We start from the raw sequence: 16,367 nt of genomic DNA on the forward strand, positions 1-16,367 counted from the left end.
CGCTTCATGCTCCATAAGTAATTGCAACTATGATTCTCATTCTAAGGTAAATGACAGACTAGTTTGAGCAGATGACTCTAGCAGTGAACTTGATTATTAGTTATTTTTAATATCTAATAACATGATATGCAAGAGAAAAATATTTTGAGGTGGGAAATTATGTAACACAAATGGCAGGAGATACCAAGCATTTACTCTTTAAACAACCATAATTTGTTGTAATTAAATGATCTAGTCCCAAGCATTGGCCAATAAACTGGAATGCCAAGGAAGTTAAGATGAAGAAGAAAAAGAATGAAGCAGCCAAATGTTCACTAGACCTTTGAAAGGATGTTGAGGAACTGGAGCGTGTCCAAAGGAGGGTGACTAAAATGGTGAAGGGTCTGGAAACCATGCCCTATGAGGAACGCCTTAGGGAGCTGGGGATATTTAGCCTGGAGAAAAGAAGGTTAAGAGGTGATATGATAGCCCTGTTTAATTACTTGAAGGGATGTCATATTGAGGAGGGAGCAAGCTTGTTTTCTGCTGCTCCAGAGAACAGAACCCGGAACAATGGATGCAAGCTACAGGAAAAGAGATTTTACCTCAACATTAGGAGGAACCTCCTGACAGTAAGGGCTATTCGACAGTGGGACAAACTCCCTTGGAGTGTAGTGGAGTCTCCCTCCTTGGAAGTCTTTAAACAGAGCCTGAATGGTCATCTGTTGGGGATGCTTTGATTTAGAGTTCCTTCATGGCAGGGGGTTGGATCAGAAGGCCCTTGTGGTCTCTTCTAACTCTATGATTCTATGATTCTACGAAAGGTTAATCTGTAGTGAACATCTTGTGTATCAAGCTCTGTCTTAATAAGAATCACCAATGTGTTTTCCTGAACAGAAAATCTCACTGCTTCCCCTCCTTATCTATTTCAAAATCCCATTGTACTGCTAAATGTTCCATTTAAACCTCAACTACTGACTTTTTTTTAGGAAAGAGGGCACATTTTTATTATTAATTAGACATCTTAGCTTTCCTCCAATGAGTTCAAAGTGGCATACATGCCTGTCCACCCCACATACACCTCTGAACAACTCTGTGATGTATGTGATGTTGAGAAAGAGAGTGTCTGGACCAATGAGAAAGAGAATGACTGGCCTAGTGTTACTTTGTGAATTCCCTGGCTCAGAACAGACTGGAACACAGATCTCCCTCCTCCCCCACACACCAATAATGGCTCAGCCCTACAGAGCAGATTTGGGGGCACATGGGAGACTATAGAGGGAATGTGAACCCACTCCACCAGTAGTACCCACTTTGAAGACAGAAAATCACAGGTTAATATCTCCATTACGTTATGTTCAAAAGGAATTTTGAACCAACTTTCCAGAAATAGAAATAGTTTATTGAAATTCGTTTTTCATGGAAAACTACAAATACATAACCATAGAAATAAGTCTTCTCAAAGTCCTCACACTGCTAACAAGAGTAAGGATTTCCCTCAGATCTCAGAGCCTGTCCTGAAGCACCACATGGATCAGGAAAACAATGGTTAAGCAATGCACTGAGGCTCTGAACAGACATGAATCACACCATGGAACTAAATACAGTATGCAAGAAATATTTTCACTTAAATACCACACAGAAAAATCCCTTATACCCTGTTTTCCAAATTAGGCAAAGCCTTTCATACCTGGTTTTACAGTTTTTCTTGCTGTAAGAACTGTTTTCACAATTTTCTCTACATATAAAGACCACAGTTTTCAGACTGATGCTTTAAGTCTTACATTTGGAAGCAACTCTTATTTGAAAAGTCAGGATGAAAAGCCAAGACCATTTCCCATGCATATCTTTCAAAGACTTCAGAAGTTATTGGAGTGGGGCAGACTTTTATGAAAAGCTTTTTATCAGAGAAAGAGCCCACAGCTCAAAGCAGTTCTCCTTTAATTAGCTCTTGGCCAAATGAAGTTTCCAGGAATGCCTCCTCATCTATACTTTTGACTGTACTTCAAATAGTGATAGCTGCAGTCTTCACCCATACACAGTTTGTTATCCAGCAGTGATAAAGCTGGAGTGAGTTTTATTTGCCATTAATATAATCAGTTCAATATAACACTCACTGTTTGCTTCTAACAAGGGAGCGTCATATATGCAAAGAGGAATGAAGGAAACATGTAGCCTAGGATATATTTAGAGTCACTGCCTGCCCTCTCACAGTGCAATGAAATTAATATGGATTTGTCCAGCAATGGCAACAAAACTCAGAGCAAATTCACAGTTTTTAATTTAAAATTTTACGGTGTTTGAAAAGAACATAATAAAGAAAATAGTGTGTGTGCGTGCATTTATGTATTATATAAAACAATGTTTTTATGATTATTTATGAAGGTTTGAGAGAAAGCTTTCAAATGCTTCAGCAGTTCTATCAACATTGTGGGTCAGGTTCAGACATGGCATGGGCATAACTAGTTTAAACCCTATTGATTAAAGCACATGTACAAAGTATAGAGCCAGCCACAGTTCACAAATGTTTATAGGTTTATCTTCAGTTCACAAATCTATATAGTTTTATTATGTTTATTTCCAGTAAATTTCCACTGTGGGTGGGTAGGGGGCCAAAATTATTGATTTTGACATGACCCTTGTATAATAATAATAATAATAATAATAATATAATATTTTATATTTCCCGCCTCTCCAAAGATCGAGGCAGGATTACAGCAATAAAATAATACAAAGTAAGACATAATAGTACAAGATGTTAATACAATCATTAAATCACTAATATTGAATTTAGGAATTCCTATTAGTACTCTAAAATCAATTTATCAGTAATCAGTGGTCAAAGTCGAGAGTGGGCTATTGTCATCAGCTTTTATATGGAATCTGGTGGATAAGCCCATCAGAAGAGATCTGTTTGAGTGCTTTCTTAAAGGCCTCTGAGGTGGTAATGCAACGGATCTCTTCCAATAGACCATTCCATAATTTTGGGATCACTGCTGTAAATGCCCTGTGGGAAGTTGTTATTAACCTGGTACTATGATGTTCCAGTAAGTACTTTCCTGATGTTCTGAGAGTGTGGGGCGGATTGTGTAGGGAGAGGCATTCCTGCAAGTACCTCGGGTCCGAGCCATGTGGGGCTTTAAAGGTGATATTGTATTGCACCCGGAAGGTAATTGGCAGTAAGTGGAGAAATTTTAATACTGGTGTTATATGGTCAAATCTAGATGTACCGGTGACCAATCTGGCTGCCGTATTTTGTACCAATTGAAGCTTCCGGACTTGGTACAAGGGTAGCCCCAAGTAGAGTGCATTACAGAAATCTAAACAAGAGATTACCAGTGCAAGTACCACTGCTTCAAGATCTTTTCGGTCCAGGTAGGGACGCAGTTGGCGTATCAACCGAAGTTGATACCAAGCACTCCTGGCAGCCACATCTATATGAAATGACAACTACAGGGATGGATCAAGGTTTGAGGGTGGTAGTTAGGGGCCTGTAACAAAGGATGCAAAGGATGTAGCACAGGAAAATGATACCAAAGAACTTAGAAAATTCTAGCAGGAACAACTGTTTGTGCTCACCCTAAAGGCTGGATGAAAGAGTAGAGGGGGTCAATGCTTTCATGACCTCTTATGTTCTTGTCTTTCACCAGGGGATAGTTTCCTTTTTTAAATAAGAGTTAAACACAGTACTTACATTGGCCCATACATAGGTTGACTCAGGGTTTTGGGGTCAATTTGTTGATTAAAATTTCTAGACATATACATGAGTATATATAGTAGATTTATTTTTAGATGAAAATGAAAAGGCCGCACTTAAATTGCAACTATCATGCTACAGTTCTTTTTGGATCCCTGAATAGTGCTAGAATTCTATCTACCCCTTAGCTCATTGAATTGCCTATAAAATATTATGCTGCTATGCCACCTTCAGATATTTGAATGAAGATTCATTAATTTATAAAAATCCATAGCAAGAAGTGAGCACATTTTTGTTCCCATACACTTAAGCAATTGTCAGTCTGAATTATCTAGAAAACAAACTGTAGTAACAAGTGTTTCTGGCAAATTCTGTCTACTTGTGGTGCATACAAATACCTAGTAAGAAACAGATACCCCTTGTGCCAAAGAGAAAACAAGTCAAGTAAAGAATAGAGGCAGTATCATGTGCTTAACATGTACTTAGGAAATAAACAGTAGCTTCCCTGGAAGCAGAAATAAGATTTCCTGACTCCATGTATTGCCAATATATCATAAAACGTATTTCCCATTGTTATTTGGTAACTTCGGGTCTGCATCCACCCCTTTACTGGCCAGATCAAGGCAGTGGCAACCTCATGCCATGGCCCTGATCCGGCCTCTGGGGAGTGCAAAAAGAAGCCACAGAAAGCAGCTCCTTTTTGTGCCCTACAAGGGGCACCATAGTCGTGTTGGCGCAGCTTTATGACACCCCTTTGGTACTGCATCAAGTGGATGCAGCACCAGAGAGGCGTCATGAAGGTGCACATCGTGCAGACCAGTGTGCGCCAAAATGGTGGGATTAGGGTGCCCAACTTGAGGATGCTGTGTCCTAATTCTGCCCACAGGACAGCACAAAGTGCCAGTCTATACAGGGCCCCATTTCACATCCTAGAACAAAGACAAGGTATATATAAATCCTCCAGAGTTCTATTTTGCACTACAATTTAGTAGTCTCCCCCTAAACCATAATTGCATTTTCTGCCTTTTTAAGATACCAGTCCCACTGATGAATAATCAGTGGCCGATGTAATAGGAATTACAAGCCTATACTTAAATATTCAGAAGCAAGACCTACCAAATTCAATGTAGCTTACTCCCACACGCATTGGTATACTTTAGCTGCTGTTATTCATATGCCCTGATTTATATGAAATACTTTTGTTAGGAGTGTGGAAAGCAAAATGAGAGTGACTCCCATGCTTTTTAAGTAAAGTGTGAATGGTCCCTTAATCCTGACTGCTACTAAACTGTGTCCATTAAATTATTTGCTTTTTTTTCTTTGGGGGGGGGGGGGGAGCAAGATTTGCACCTATTTCAATAGACAGTACAGGATTTTTTCCTTTGTGAGTCATGCAGCCCATCTTCTATAGAGATATTATTGGTAAAGGTAAAAAAATGCAATGGTTTTGTTAAAGAGCAATGGGCATGTTTACATATTTTCTCAATTTTAGCTTTTTATACAGCTTTAGCTGACTTTGGCTTCATCCATGCTGCAGAAATAATCCAGTTTTATACCACTTTAACTGCCATGGACCAATGCTATGGAATTCTGAAAACTATATTTTGTTGTCACACCAGAGATCTCTGATAGAGATGGCTAAACATCTCACAGAACTACAATTCCCAGAACTCCATAGCCCTGAGTCATGGCAGTCAACGCGTTGTCAAACTGGATTGTTTCTGAAGTGCAGATGCAGCCTTTGCTTTAAACTGTTGTTACTCTGCAGATGTTCTTGCTCTATAATTTTAATTGTTTTATTTCTTGTTCTAAACTACCCTGACAAATGTATTGTGGAGCACCCTTTAAATAGCTGATACACAACTGCCAAAAACCAAACACCGCTACACTCAATGTAACTTACTCCAGAGAACAACACATTACTGCTGTTGTTATGTGCCTTCAAGTCATTTCCAAGAATTATCTAGGGCTGAGAGTATGTGATTCTCCCAAAGTCAGCCAGTAGATTTTCATGGCTGAGTGGGGAACTGACTCTGATCTCCAGAGACATAGTCCAATGCTCAAATCTTGCACCATGAATAAACAGAGAGAGTTAAACCTAAGAAAGGTTAGACAAAAATATTCAGAACTCAAAAGTAAATCAACTTTCTCAGTCACGAACCTATTTTAGGGCTAAATGTTTCAGACTACTAGGTACCAACTATCTGTTTTTTCCCCAGCCCTGGTTTCCATACTGAAAATATCTACATTCCAGTAACTTCACATTGTTTGTTGTCAAGACTGACAAGCCACTGTCAAAGTTCTGTGTATGATCCACATGCATCAAAGTGATGCAAGTATGCATCAAAGAATACAAAACTTAGAGGCTCTTCCTTCCAACTCCGCATCTCCTTTAAAATTCTCTCCAACATAGCCTGAAGGAAGCATGTCTGAAGAGACTACAAACAGTGAAGCAGCAGCCTTCTTCAAGGAAAAAAATAATTATAGGAAGGATGTTTTTGAAATCATAACACTTGAGAATTTTTTGATTTTGTGGATTTAAAACATTACATATGAGAATTCAGCACTGACCAAAATTAATTCCCTTCTTTATTATCCCATAAAGGTTTCTGAGACAGGGTACAGTTCACATTCTAAGGACACACAGAGCTTGAAAACTTAGTTCTTATAAATTAATTCATTATTATACATCTCACTAGATGTTTAGTGCTAAAATAAATTCAAGAGCATCTTCCTCGATGATGATGATGATGATGATCATTATTATTATTGTCAGATTAATAAGTGAACAGCATAATCCCACAATTGACCCATCCATTAGAGATACTATGGCAATGGAGCTCCAGCTATGCCTTCTAGAAGTACAGGAAAAACTCCAGTTCTGAGTAGAATCATAGAATCGTAGAGTTGGAAGAGACCACAAGGGCCATCCAGTCCAACCCCCTGCCATGCAGGAAATCCAATCAAAGCATCCCCGACAGATGGCAATCCAGCCTCTGCTTAAAGACCTCCAAGGAAGGAGACTCCACTACACTCCGAGGAAGTTTGTTCCACTGTCGAACAGCCCTCACTGTCAGGAAGTTCTTCCTAATGTTGAGGTGGAATCTCTTTTCCTGTAGCTTGCATCCATTCTCTGTTCTCTGGAGCAGCAGAAAACAAGCTTGCTCCCTCCTCAATATGACATCCTTTCAAATATTTAAACAGGGCTATCATATCACCTCTTAACCTTCTCTTCTCCAGGCTAAACATCCCCAGTTCCCTGAGTCGTTCCTCATAGGGCATGGTTTCCAGACCTTTCACCATTTTAGTCGCCCTCCTTTGGACATGCTCCAGTTTCTCAATGTCCTTTTTGAATTGTGGTGCCCAGAACTGGACACAATATTCCAGGTGGGGCCTGACCAGAGCAGAATACAGTGGCACTATTACTTCTCTTGATCTAGACACTATACTTTTATTGATGCAGCCTAAAATTGTACTTTGTTAAAAAGTAGACAGTGCAGGCCAAGGCATAGTAGGAGGGAGGGAAGTACTGCAGTGGAGGAAGTCCCCTTTCCAGTGTGCAAAATAAATATAATTACACTTAAAAAACAATAAGTAGAAATATCTTAAATATATTTCCACTTATTGTAATATATAGTTGGTTGTTATGTACTTTGAAGTCATTTTTTTTATATATATAAAAGCATTTTATATACAGAAAACAATAAAAAAAGCTTCAGGTTACTACATAGTATCAGAGAATATATTGAAGTTCACAGATCAGTACTTCCACTTTGAAGTCATTTCTAAGATGAACCTACCATGGGGTTAGCAAAATTTGTTTAGAGCTGCTTGCCATTGCCTGAAGGAGTGGGGATTTGAACCCTGGAACTTTATCGCACACCTTTTTTTCCCCATTATGGGAACTGGAAGGGGACTTTCGGGGCCGTGCACAACCTGCAAAAAACGGATTTGGTTGCACAGCGAATCGTCCTCAAAAGGGCCCCATTCCATCCCCTAGCACCAAGCCTTCCCCATTCAGTGCTCCTCAGTCGGAAGACTTCCAACCAGAACATTTAATGCCCCTCTGCACTGAACAGGGATGGCTTGGCGCCAGGGGATGGAATGGGGCCCTTAGGATGATTTGCTGTGTGATAAAATCCATTTTTTGCAGGTTGTGCACAGCCCTGAAAGTCCCCTTACAGTTCCCATAACGGGGAGGGAAAGGTGTGCAATAAAGTTCCTGGTCTTCAGAATCATAGTGCAATGCCCAAACCACTACAGCAGACTGGCTCTCAATAATATAAACTACAGTAAAATATATTTTACATTGGTGATGTGGCCAGAGTTGTGAATTAGGCCTGGGAAATCCAAGTTCAAATCCTCATATCACAATCCTCAAAGGATAACCTTCAATCAGTCAGCAACTTTCAGTCAAATCTACATCACAATGGAATTGTGAAAATAAAATGGGGAAGGCATGTATGCCATCTTAAGGTTCTGAGAGGAAAGGTAAGATAAATTTAATTAGCAATAAACTAGCAATTATTTAAATATTTATTAATTATAATTAGTATAAATGCAGAAACATAATCTCAAAGATACATAATTTATGTTAAGAAAATATAAGTATATAACATGGGAGGGGCAATGCTGTAAACTACTCTGAGTGCATGGGGCAGACCAGGAATAAAGTCAAATAAATAAATATGCAAAGTCAGGGTAAGCTCTTGTGTGTATAGATCTATGCAACATCTCTCCCCACACCTCATACACCTATTAGTCTTTTCATGATGAATGATCAAATTTGAATTTTCTGAATGAAAAAATAAAAATAATGTCAATGTTAACAGTAAACGATGATGGTGGAAGGCGTGTTCAGCTTAACATGGCCACAGATTTATATATGTTTAAAAGACAAGGTTCCATCATGAAGTATGTGTGGCTGCTGCGGTTGATTGTTTGTTTTTAAATAGGGACTTTCCTCTGTCACCAGCAGACGTAGATGCAGCCTTTTTTTTAAAAGGTGCATAAACATTTTTATGCAAATTTATGATACATAAGCATTCTGTTTCCCAGGCTCAGGTCTTACAATTAAATATGAAGCATGTGTTATTTGTTTCTCACTTTTAATCTGCAATAATTGAGATGCCCAGGGTTTTATTTATTGCAAAAATAAGAATTCAACCATTTTTCAGTTATTCCATACATCAAGGTTTGACATCAGATTAACCATTTTCATGTATGGGAATAAAGCAAAGTTTTCTATCAATACACCCTAAAGGAACATGCTGTCACAGGACTGGGTTTTTGTTTTGGTGTGGGTTTTTGTTTTTTTTAGAGAGAGAGAGAGGGGGGGGGGACAAGAAAGCCTGTCAGTTACTATTTTGATAATGCCACAATAAGTGTTTTTCATTTTAAAACTGGCACTGTTGAGGCTTGCTGTCTTTTCAGGTTTCTGCTACCAATTTCCCACAGTATATAAGAACTAGTGACAAGCATGTTCCTTCCAGCAGTCACAAAACAACAGGCTGATTATGATGGAGCAGAAACTTGTACTATAGCAAGAGCATCTACTCTAAGCAGTCACTTCCTTCTAGCAACCTTACTACTTCTCTCAAGTACTGATTGACGAATAGGTTATAGGGCCATACGAAGTTATCCCTCTACAGCCTACGCTGGCAGAGAAAAGAGGAAAGGCTCTACCATGACAGACCATATACATGCACACACACACTCACACATGCGCGCATGCACACACACAAGTGGAAAACAGATTGAGAAGAGTTATTTTTAGACCCCAGTTGGAATTCAGGGCATTGTAGTCCAAAAAAGGACCTTTTGCAGGTTCTCATGAAAAGCTAGTGTTGTCAGATCCTTCACTGGCAGCTTAAGGCCCAGAAATGGAGCAGGGCCGAGACACATTGGGATACAGTGGATCCAAAGTCTCTCTGCAGAGTTTAGTCTCGATCTCCCAATAACATTAAGATGGAGATAGGTAAATGCACTCTCACTACAATTCAAACTCTTTCCACCACCTACATCCAGAAATACTCCAGAGGTATGGAATAGGAAAAGAAAGACTCTATTCACTTTCCAACCTGACAAATGCAAGCCATCACAGCTGTGGATGGGTGAAGTGATAGATCCATCACATTGCTCAATCCTTCCAGTCTCCTTCAAGGTTGTGCCACCCATGCAAAAACAGATATCATGAAACTCCACATTTGCTGATTAATGAAGCAAATTATTATTATTATTATTAAACTTTATTTCTAAAGCGCTGTAATTATACACAGCGCTGTACAAATGACACAACCAGGATTTGCACTGCATATGGTCATAACAAAATCTTCTCAATACTGTACTGTTAAGCAAGTCTCAAGAGCCTGTCCTCTAAGTGTCAGAGGATTTCCCTATCCCTATGGCTGGGGGTACCAAAGAAAGAACCCAAAAGCATCTTACATTCAAGGCACAAGCTGAATGACCTTCTGCAGCACTGTATCTCTATTCCTAACTCATTGTAAACTCTTTCCTTCTTTCTGCAGCCAAGAACAGTGTTGGCTTATGTGTTCAACTTTAACTACATCATTAACCTCCTCTAATGGGAAATTTTCCCAATAAAGATGTATGTGATATTTTGACATGTATTCCATATATTCATTAAAATTTGTCAAGCCCAAGGCTAAGAGCCCAAATCCTGCAGATTTGACTTCACGGTCATCAAAACAGTATATCCAGGGGACCAATATATATGACCATTATGACACAGGGAATCACTGGTGTAAGGACTGCAATACCATGTGTGGGAACATGTTTGATTTCTTCACACATATGCATAATAAGAAGCATAGGCAGACCTTGGATCCATACAACAGACCTTGGGCTTCAAAAAATGAAAATGAAACAAAGCAGGAAATCACTAAGCACATATTCCTTAAAATTCTGTCCATCACTGCACAGCTACCAATTTGTTGTTACTATTGTCATTGTCATCAATGGCACATATATGGTACATACATATATGGTAAACCGTGCCCAAAATAGCTCAAAATAATGCAAGAACAAAGCAAATTTATCCATTCTACAAGGTAACATTCCAAGATCATTCTGTACAGTTTTAAAGCTGGACCATGCCAGTCCCAAACTCCAAACCATTTCTCCCAATCCTGGCCAAATGGAAAAGGCCGGAAAGAGAAGCCAAGACCTAAGCCTGACAGTTTCTAGGCACCTAACTCCCACTTCGGGTTGTAAATATATAAACTTGGACAGCCTCAGACCAGCTCCTCTTATTTCTCACCTACTCTAGCCTTCTCTGCTCTCTAATGTCTAACAGCGCTCAGTACTAACCAGTTAAACTGTAAATCATTATGCAGTTCAAAACTTCATGTTTTCTAGCAGGACATCCTGTTCTTTTTCTTTTGGGCCACCTTCAATTTTAGGTTGATTTTCCTCAAAACCTGAGCACAGTACAGGCTCTGAGCCTGGCTGGAACAGCGCCATCAGCTGCACTCTTAGTTCTAGCTTTCTGAACTAACCTCCAGAAGTTTGTAGCATTATCCGGGTGTTCACCTCTGCTCCAGGTGAGCAGTGGTTCAACTTCATTTCAGATAATCTTCCACAATGCAAAAAGTCATAATGAAAAATTATTCTGGAGCATGATCCAAAAATAGTATGTCAAAATTCACAAGGGATAAATAGATAAATAAATATATCTCTTCTTGTATTTCTTGGCAGGAATTGGGGGGGGGGGAGAGAGAATGGTCATGTGAATGAATTTGCAGGGATCATGATATAAAGAATAGAAGTTGTACTAGTCAGCCACAGTCTTTATTATACAGAAAGAATGTTGTAATTTTTAGTCAGTTTATTCTTCATCTCTCTGTGTTATGGTTATGTTACAGAAAGCAGTGGGTGCTTTAAAAAAAAGAACGCCTGTCACAAACAATTCCCAGCCAACCTCCAAAAGCAAAATTCTTGAAATCTATTTATTTATTTATTTACTGTATGTCTCATCTTTTTCCTGATATGGGATTCAAGGTGCCTGGATGAAAACGTCAACAGTGTAACTTTTTTCCTCCTGAATCTACCAAAAGCAGCCTACAATGTTGTGAATGTGCCATTCCCTTTGTTGCATCCTGATTTCAAAGTCATAGAGACACTTCCATTTTCAATAGGGTTTTTTTAACCTCTGTTTGCATCCCAAGATCCCATGAGGCGAAAAGGTGTGAAACACATAACATCTGTCACTGATGAACACCAGTAAAGCTCCTCAAATGCACTCTTTAATTCCATAAACAGCAGCAGTCACAGGCTGCAATATTAAAGCAATCCAAAGAATGAATGATGCTCCCTTAACAGGTCCCATTGCAAGACACTTTGGGATGGAAAGCTTGCAACAAGATGCCTAGGCTCACTTATATGACTTTTCAGATAAAGCAATTCATGTAGTTCATAAGAATATTCGCACACTATTACTCTTTGTTGCTTGGGGATAGCTCTGACATTATTCCTTTTAAACCATTTGGTAAGGTTTAATCCAAACAAATCAGCATGTATGTGAATGTGCCTTTAAATGAGAGGGAATGTACAATAAAAACCCAAGAAACACTGGATAAACTGAATCAGGCTGAGCAGATTTCAGTTTACACTCCCATGTTTTTGATTTTTTTTTTATTTATTTTTTGCAGACCTACATTTTGTCTCTTTCTGTTTATTACATTACTCTGCCAAACAAAATAAAGAAAAAGGCTAGACTTCCTTGATGTCACGCTTCGTGTGAGATCTGCTAGAATCAACAACTATTTCAGAAGAACATCAAAAAGTTATTAAAGGTGTTATCCAAAAGGCCAGCAATCCAAAGTTTTACCATTCATGGCTGAGGGATTTTGTGACTGAAAGGCTATCATTTTTCCAGAAGGATTGTTGCTGCTACATAACGCTTTTCCCCTGCAAGGGAGAGAAGTGCAACATAGAGGAACACACATTTATGCCAAACCCCTCGTCTGCACCTTCCATCCAAATGGTATCTTGGCTGCCCCAAAGTTTGTGTCACCCATTGAAGACAATTAAAGTGATTTGGCTGAACGTTCTCTCTTTCTCAGCAGCACACTGTCAGGAAAAGTGACATCTCTGGACTGCACACATGCCTAAAAAGAGAGGCAAGTCACACTTTGCTATGTGCCCCTTCTGAATACAACAGGAAGCGGTGGCAGCTTTCATCCAATGACAAAGACCGGCCTTTTGCTCATTCCTTCTGCTCCCCAGACCCACCTGTTGATGGACAGGTTCAATCAGACCCCCTGCCTGGTTCTCTGTCTCTGGGATCAAAGAGCCAACATTTCTGCTTCTGACAAATGCCACAGCCAATGTGCATCTCAAGGATATGTCCAGGCTGGTGCCTTGCCTTTCTTGCAGTGGCCTCCTCTGTGTGTGTGTGTAACTTGTTGTATATCAGGCATGCCACTGCTTTTCACTCACTACTGTCACCAAGAACATCCAGGAAAAGAGCCCTCCCTTAAAGGCTACCTGGAGCAGGGGGCTTTGCAAATAGCTTGGGGACTGAAGGGCAGCATCCCCCTCAGGCCACTGGAGAGGTTCCTTTCTCCTTCGTGGAATAATAATAATAATAATAATAATAATAATAAAATTGTATTTATATGCTGCCTCTCCCCGTGGGATCGAGGCGGCTTACAACATCGGGTAAAACACAGTATAAAATACAACATAGAAATAAAGATAGATGCCATTTATTCCCTCCTTCCCCCCGTCCGTCCCACAGTAAAACATCATAAAACGCTCCAAGAATTAAAAGAATGAAGGATGAATAATTACGACATGCAAACGAGGACGCCACGCGCGTCAAGACTCACACACACACACTCACACGTGTGAAGCTACACAGGCGACGCGGGTTTCAGAGCCGCCCGAGAGGGAGCGGAGGCAGTCCGGGGCTTCTCTTGCGAGAGGGTCACCCGGAGCCCGAAGGGGCCCAGCTGCCAAGGCTGCCCAAGGTGAGCTGGGGGCTGGAAAGGGAGCCAAGGGTCATCCATCCTGGCCCATTCTGCCAGCCACAGCCTCTGCTGGACCCCCGGGTCGTCATCCAGCCCAGCCCTCCAAGGGGAGGGAGGGAGGGAAGAGCCGCCTTCCCCCTCCCCGGGCGGCCCCTGGGTCCCGGAGGAGCCCCTCCCGGAGCCGTACTCACCGGGGCTCTGCCAGGCGGCCCTCCCCAGCCGCTCGGGAAGGACGGGGCTCCGCGGGAGGGGAGCAGCGGCGCTTCCAGCCGGCGCCGGCGGAGGGTCACTCCATGAGGGAAGGGGAGGCAGCAGGAGGCGGGGAGCTCCGGAGGAGGGCCCGGCTCAGGAGATCATGGTGCCTCCCGCGGGGGGAGGGGGGGAGCCAGCCGGCCAGCCAGCCTCTTGCGCCAGCAGCAGCAGCAGCAGCAGCAGCAGCTTCGCCGAGAAGGAGAAGACGAAGTCCCCCTCCTCCTCCTCCTCCTCCTCCTCAGGCCCCCTCAAGAGGGAGCATCCTCCTCGCCGGGGCAAGACACCAGCCGCCGGGTGCGGCATGCACGGAGCCCGCCCGCCCGCCTTGCTGCCAGTCCCGGCTCAGCGCCTCAGCCCTCGCTTGGGGAGCCTTCCTGAAGGCAGGCAAGCAAGCAAGGAAGGAGAGTGCCCCCGCCGCCTTCCTCTCCCCTCCTCCTCCTCCTCCTCCTGCTGCTGCTGCTGGCTGGGCTTCCCTTCTGCCGCTGCTGCTTAAGCTCCCTGCGCCTCTGCTGCTCTTGGCGGGGTCTCTGCCCCCAGAGCCCAGCGCCGGGGAGGCAGCATGGAGCCCCACTCTCGCCTCTCGGGCCCCAGGAGGAAGAGGAAGAGGAGGAGGAGGAGGAGGAGGCGAAGGAGCTCTCCCTCCGCTGAGTGTGTCCTGTCTGTGTCTGTGTGCCTTGTGTGGCTCCCAATCCAGCCAGAGCCGGGCTTTCCTGGCGCGCCCTCCGAGGGCAGCCGGGACTCCCCCTCCGCTGGCTGCCGACGCCAGGAAGGAAGGAAGGAAGGAAGGAATCCCGGCCCTTGGCCTTTCCAGCCTTTGGAGGAAGAGGAAGAGGAAGGAGAGGAGGACCAGGGCCACCAGATGCCCTCCGCGCCAAAGAGAGGGGAGGGCCAGGCACTTGATGATGATGATGATGATGATGATGATGATGATGATGATGATTCAACTTTCTTTCTAAGCGCTGTACCTTGGCCCCGGGATGATCTGCCGGCTCCAAAGAAAGCAAGCCAGAAGAGCCCTGCAGGAGGCCGCGTTCTAGAAACAGCGGCGTGACAGAAACCTTGTAACTATTCGAGAGAAACAGTACAATTTGGATAGGAACAGTAACTATAAATCAAGCCAGGCTTAAAACGACGAAGGAACTGAGGTTTGTGTACTGTTCAAAAGGTTTGGGGGAGGGAGGGCCTTCAAGGCAAAGGGAGGACTGGAAAGCTGGAAAGAATTAATCGGCTGCATCCACACTGCTTGAATAACCCGGTTTGATACCGCGTTAACTGGGAGTTCTCGGAACTGGAGTTTGCTGCGGGGCCCAGAGCAGAGCAGAATTCCATAGCCTTGAACCAGAGGGCAGTTAATGTGGTACCAAACCTGGTTATTCCCCCAGTGTGGATGCAGCCATAGATGTATAAACGCGTGCTTTCAGAGTCCTGCTCCAAAGGGAGGCTATGTTGGCATTCCTCCTGGGCAGAAGATTGAAATGGAGGACATGTTCTGGAAAAGGAGGACGTAGAGCCTCTCTTCCCTCCCAACAGAGGCTGAGGACTATTTCACATGGGGACCTATGTGCTGCCATCTCAAAAATGGTTAAAGTGATGGCATCCTGGAAAAGCAAGTCTGATCACACACAGAGCGCAACAAGCGGTTAAAACACATTACTTAAGGTCCAAATCAAATTTGGGTTTCAAACGGAAGAGGACAAATCTCCCTTGCTAGCTTGGGAAATACCTTTTCTGAGCATGCTCCAAAGTGTCATTTCCATAAGTGCATTCACACCCACCTGCTGCAGAGGAAGGCAGGCTGAGGGAAATCCTCTTTGCCCTGTTTCAGAGGAAGGCAGGCTGAGGTTTCCCTTTGCAAACTCCTGTAAAACCACAAACACACACACACTAGAGAAAGAAAGAGGAGGGAGCTGCCTGATTCCTCAAGGGCTGATACTCCCAGATGCCCTCATTTTCATCTCCTTCTTTTCCTCTCCTGTCCAGGAGGAATGCCATAACGTCCTCTCTCTGCCTTCTCCCAACAGCTGTTCCCTTAATTAGAGGCTACAAAGAGAAGACAAACCAGGCAAGCGAAGTGTGTGTGTATCCCTTTAAGAGCAGGGTTGTCTCCCTCTCTCTGGCATAGCAAGGGACCCTGGGAAATCTGGGAACAGGAGGCATCTGGTTTTCAGATGGCTGCCATTATGTGAAGAGAGTAAATTCACAAATAAAATGGAAATGCAAATACAGTAGTTTTTCCTGAGTCACCTCACTTTCTGTCTGGAGTCTATCCTGATCGCATGCAGCATCATGTGAAAAGCAGCTGCAAACTTGTCCCTAATGCCCTGGATGACCCTGCATTGGCACCAGTATAACCTTCCAGTTTTCCCTGTGTAAAAAGTCCTGAGAGCTCTCCTCCCCACAGACACAAGGGCATTCACAGGGCATCATTTCCCCTGGCTTTCCATTCC

The 16,367-nt window shown here is 42.8% G+C and overlaps 1 protein-coding gene across 1 annotated transcript in view; it reads right to left on the reverse strand.

Annotated features, from left to right (window-relative positions):
- SGCD (sarcoglycan delta) overlaps positions 1-13,982 on the reverse strand; it is a 712,416-nt gene extending 698,434 nt beyond the window's left edge. The window contains exon 1 of the mRNA XM_089527864.1: positions 13,860-13,982. The gene's annotated coding sequence lies outside the window, so the exon portion shown is untranslated. The remainder of the gene's footprint in view (positions 1-13,859) is intronic.
- Between the last annotated feature and the right edge of the window lie 2,385 nt (positions 13,983-16,367).

Source organism: Sceloporus occidentalis, unplaced genomic scaffold, assembly GCF_023333645.1.
Source record: "Sceloporus occidentalis isolate IW3139 unplaced genomic scaffold, rSceOcc1.0.p SCAF_1, whole genome shotgun sequence".
Lineage (NCBI taxonomy): Eukaryota > Metazoa > Chordata > Lepidosauria > Squamata > Phrynosomatidae > Sceloporus > Sceloporus occidentalis.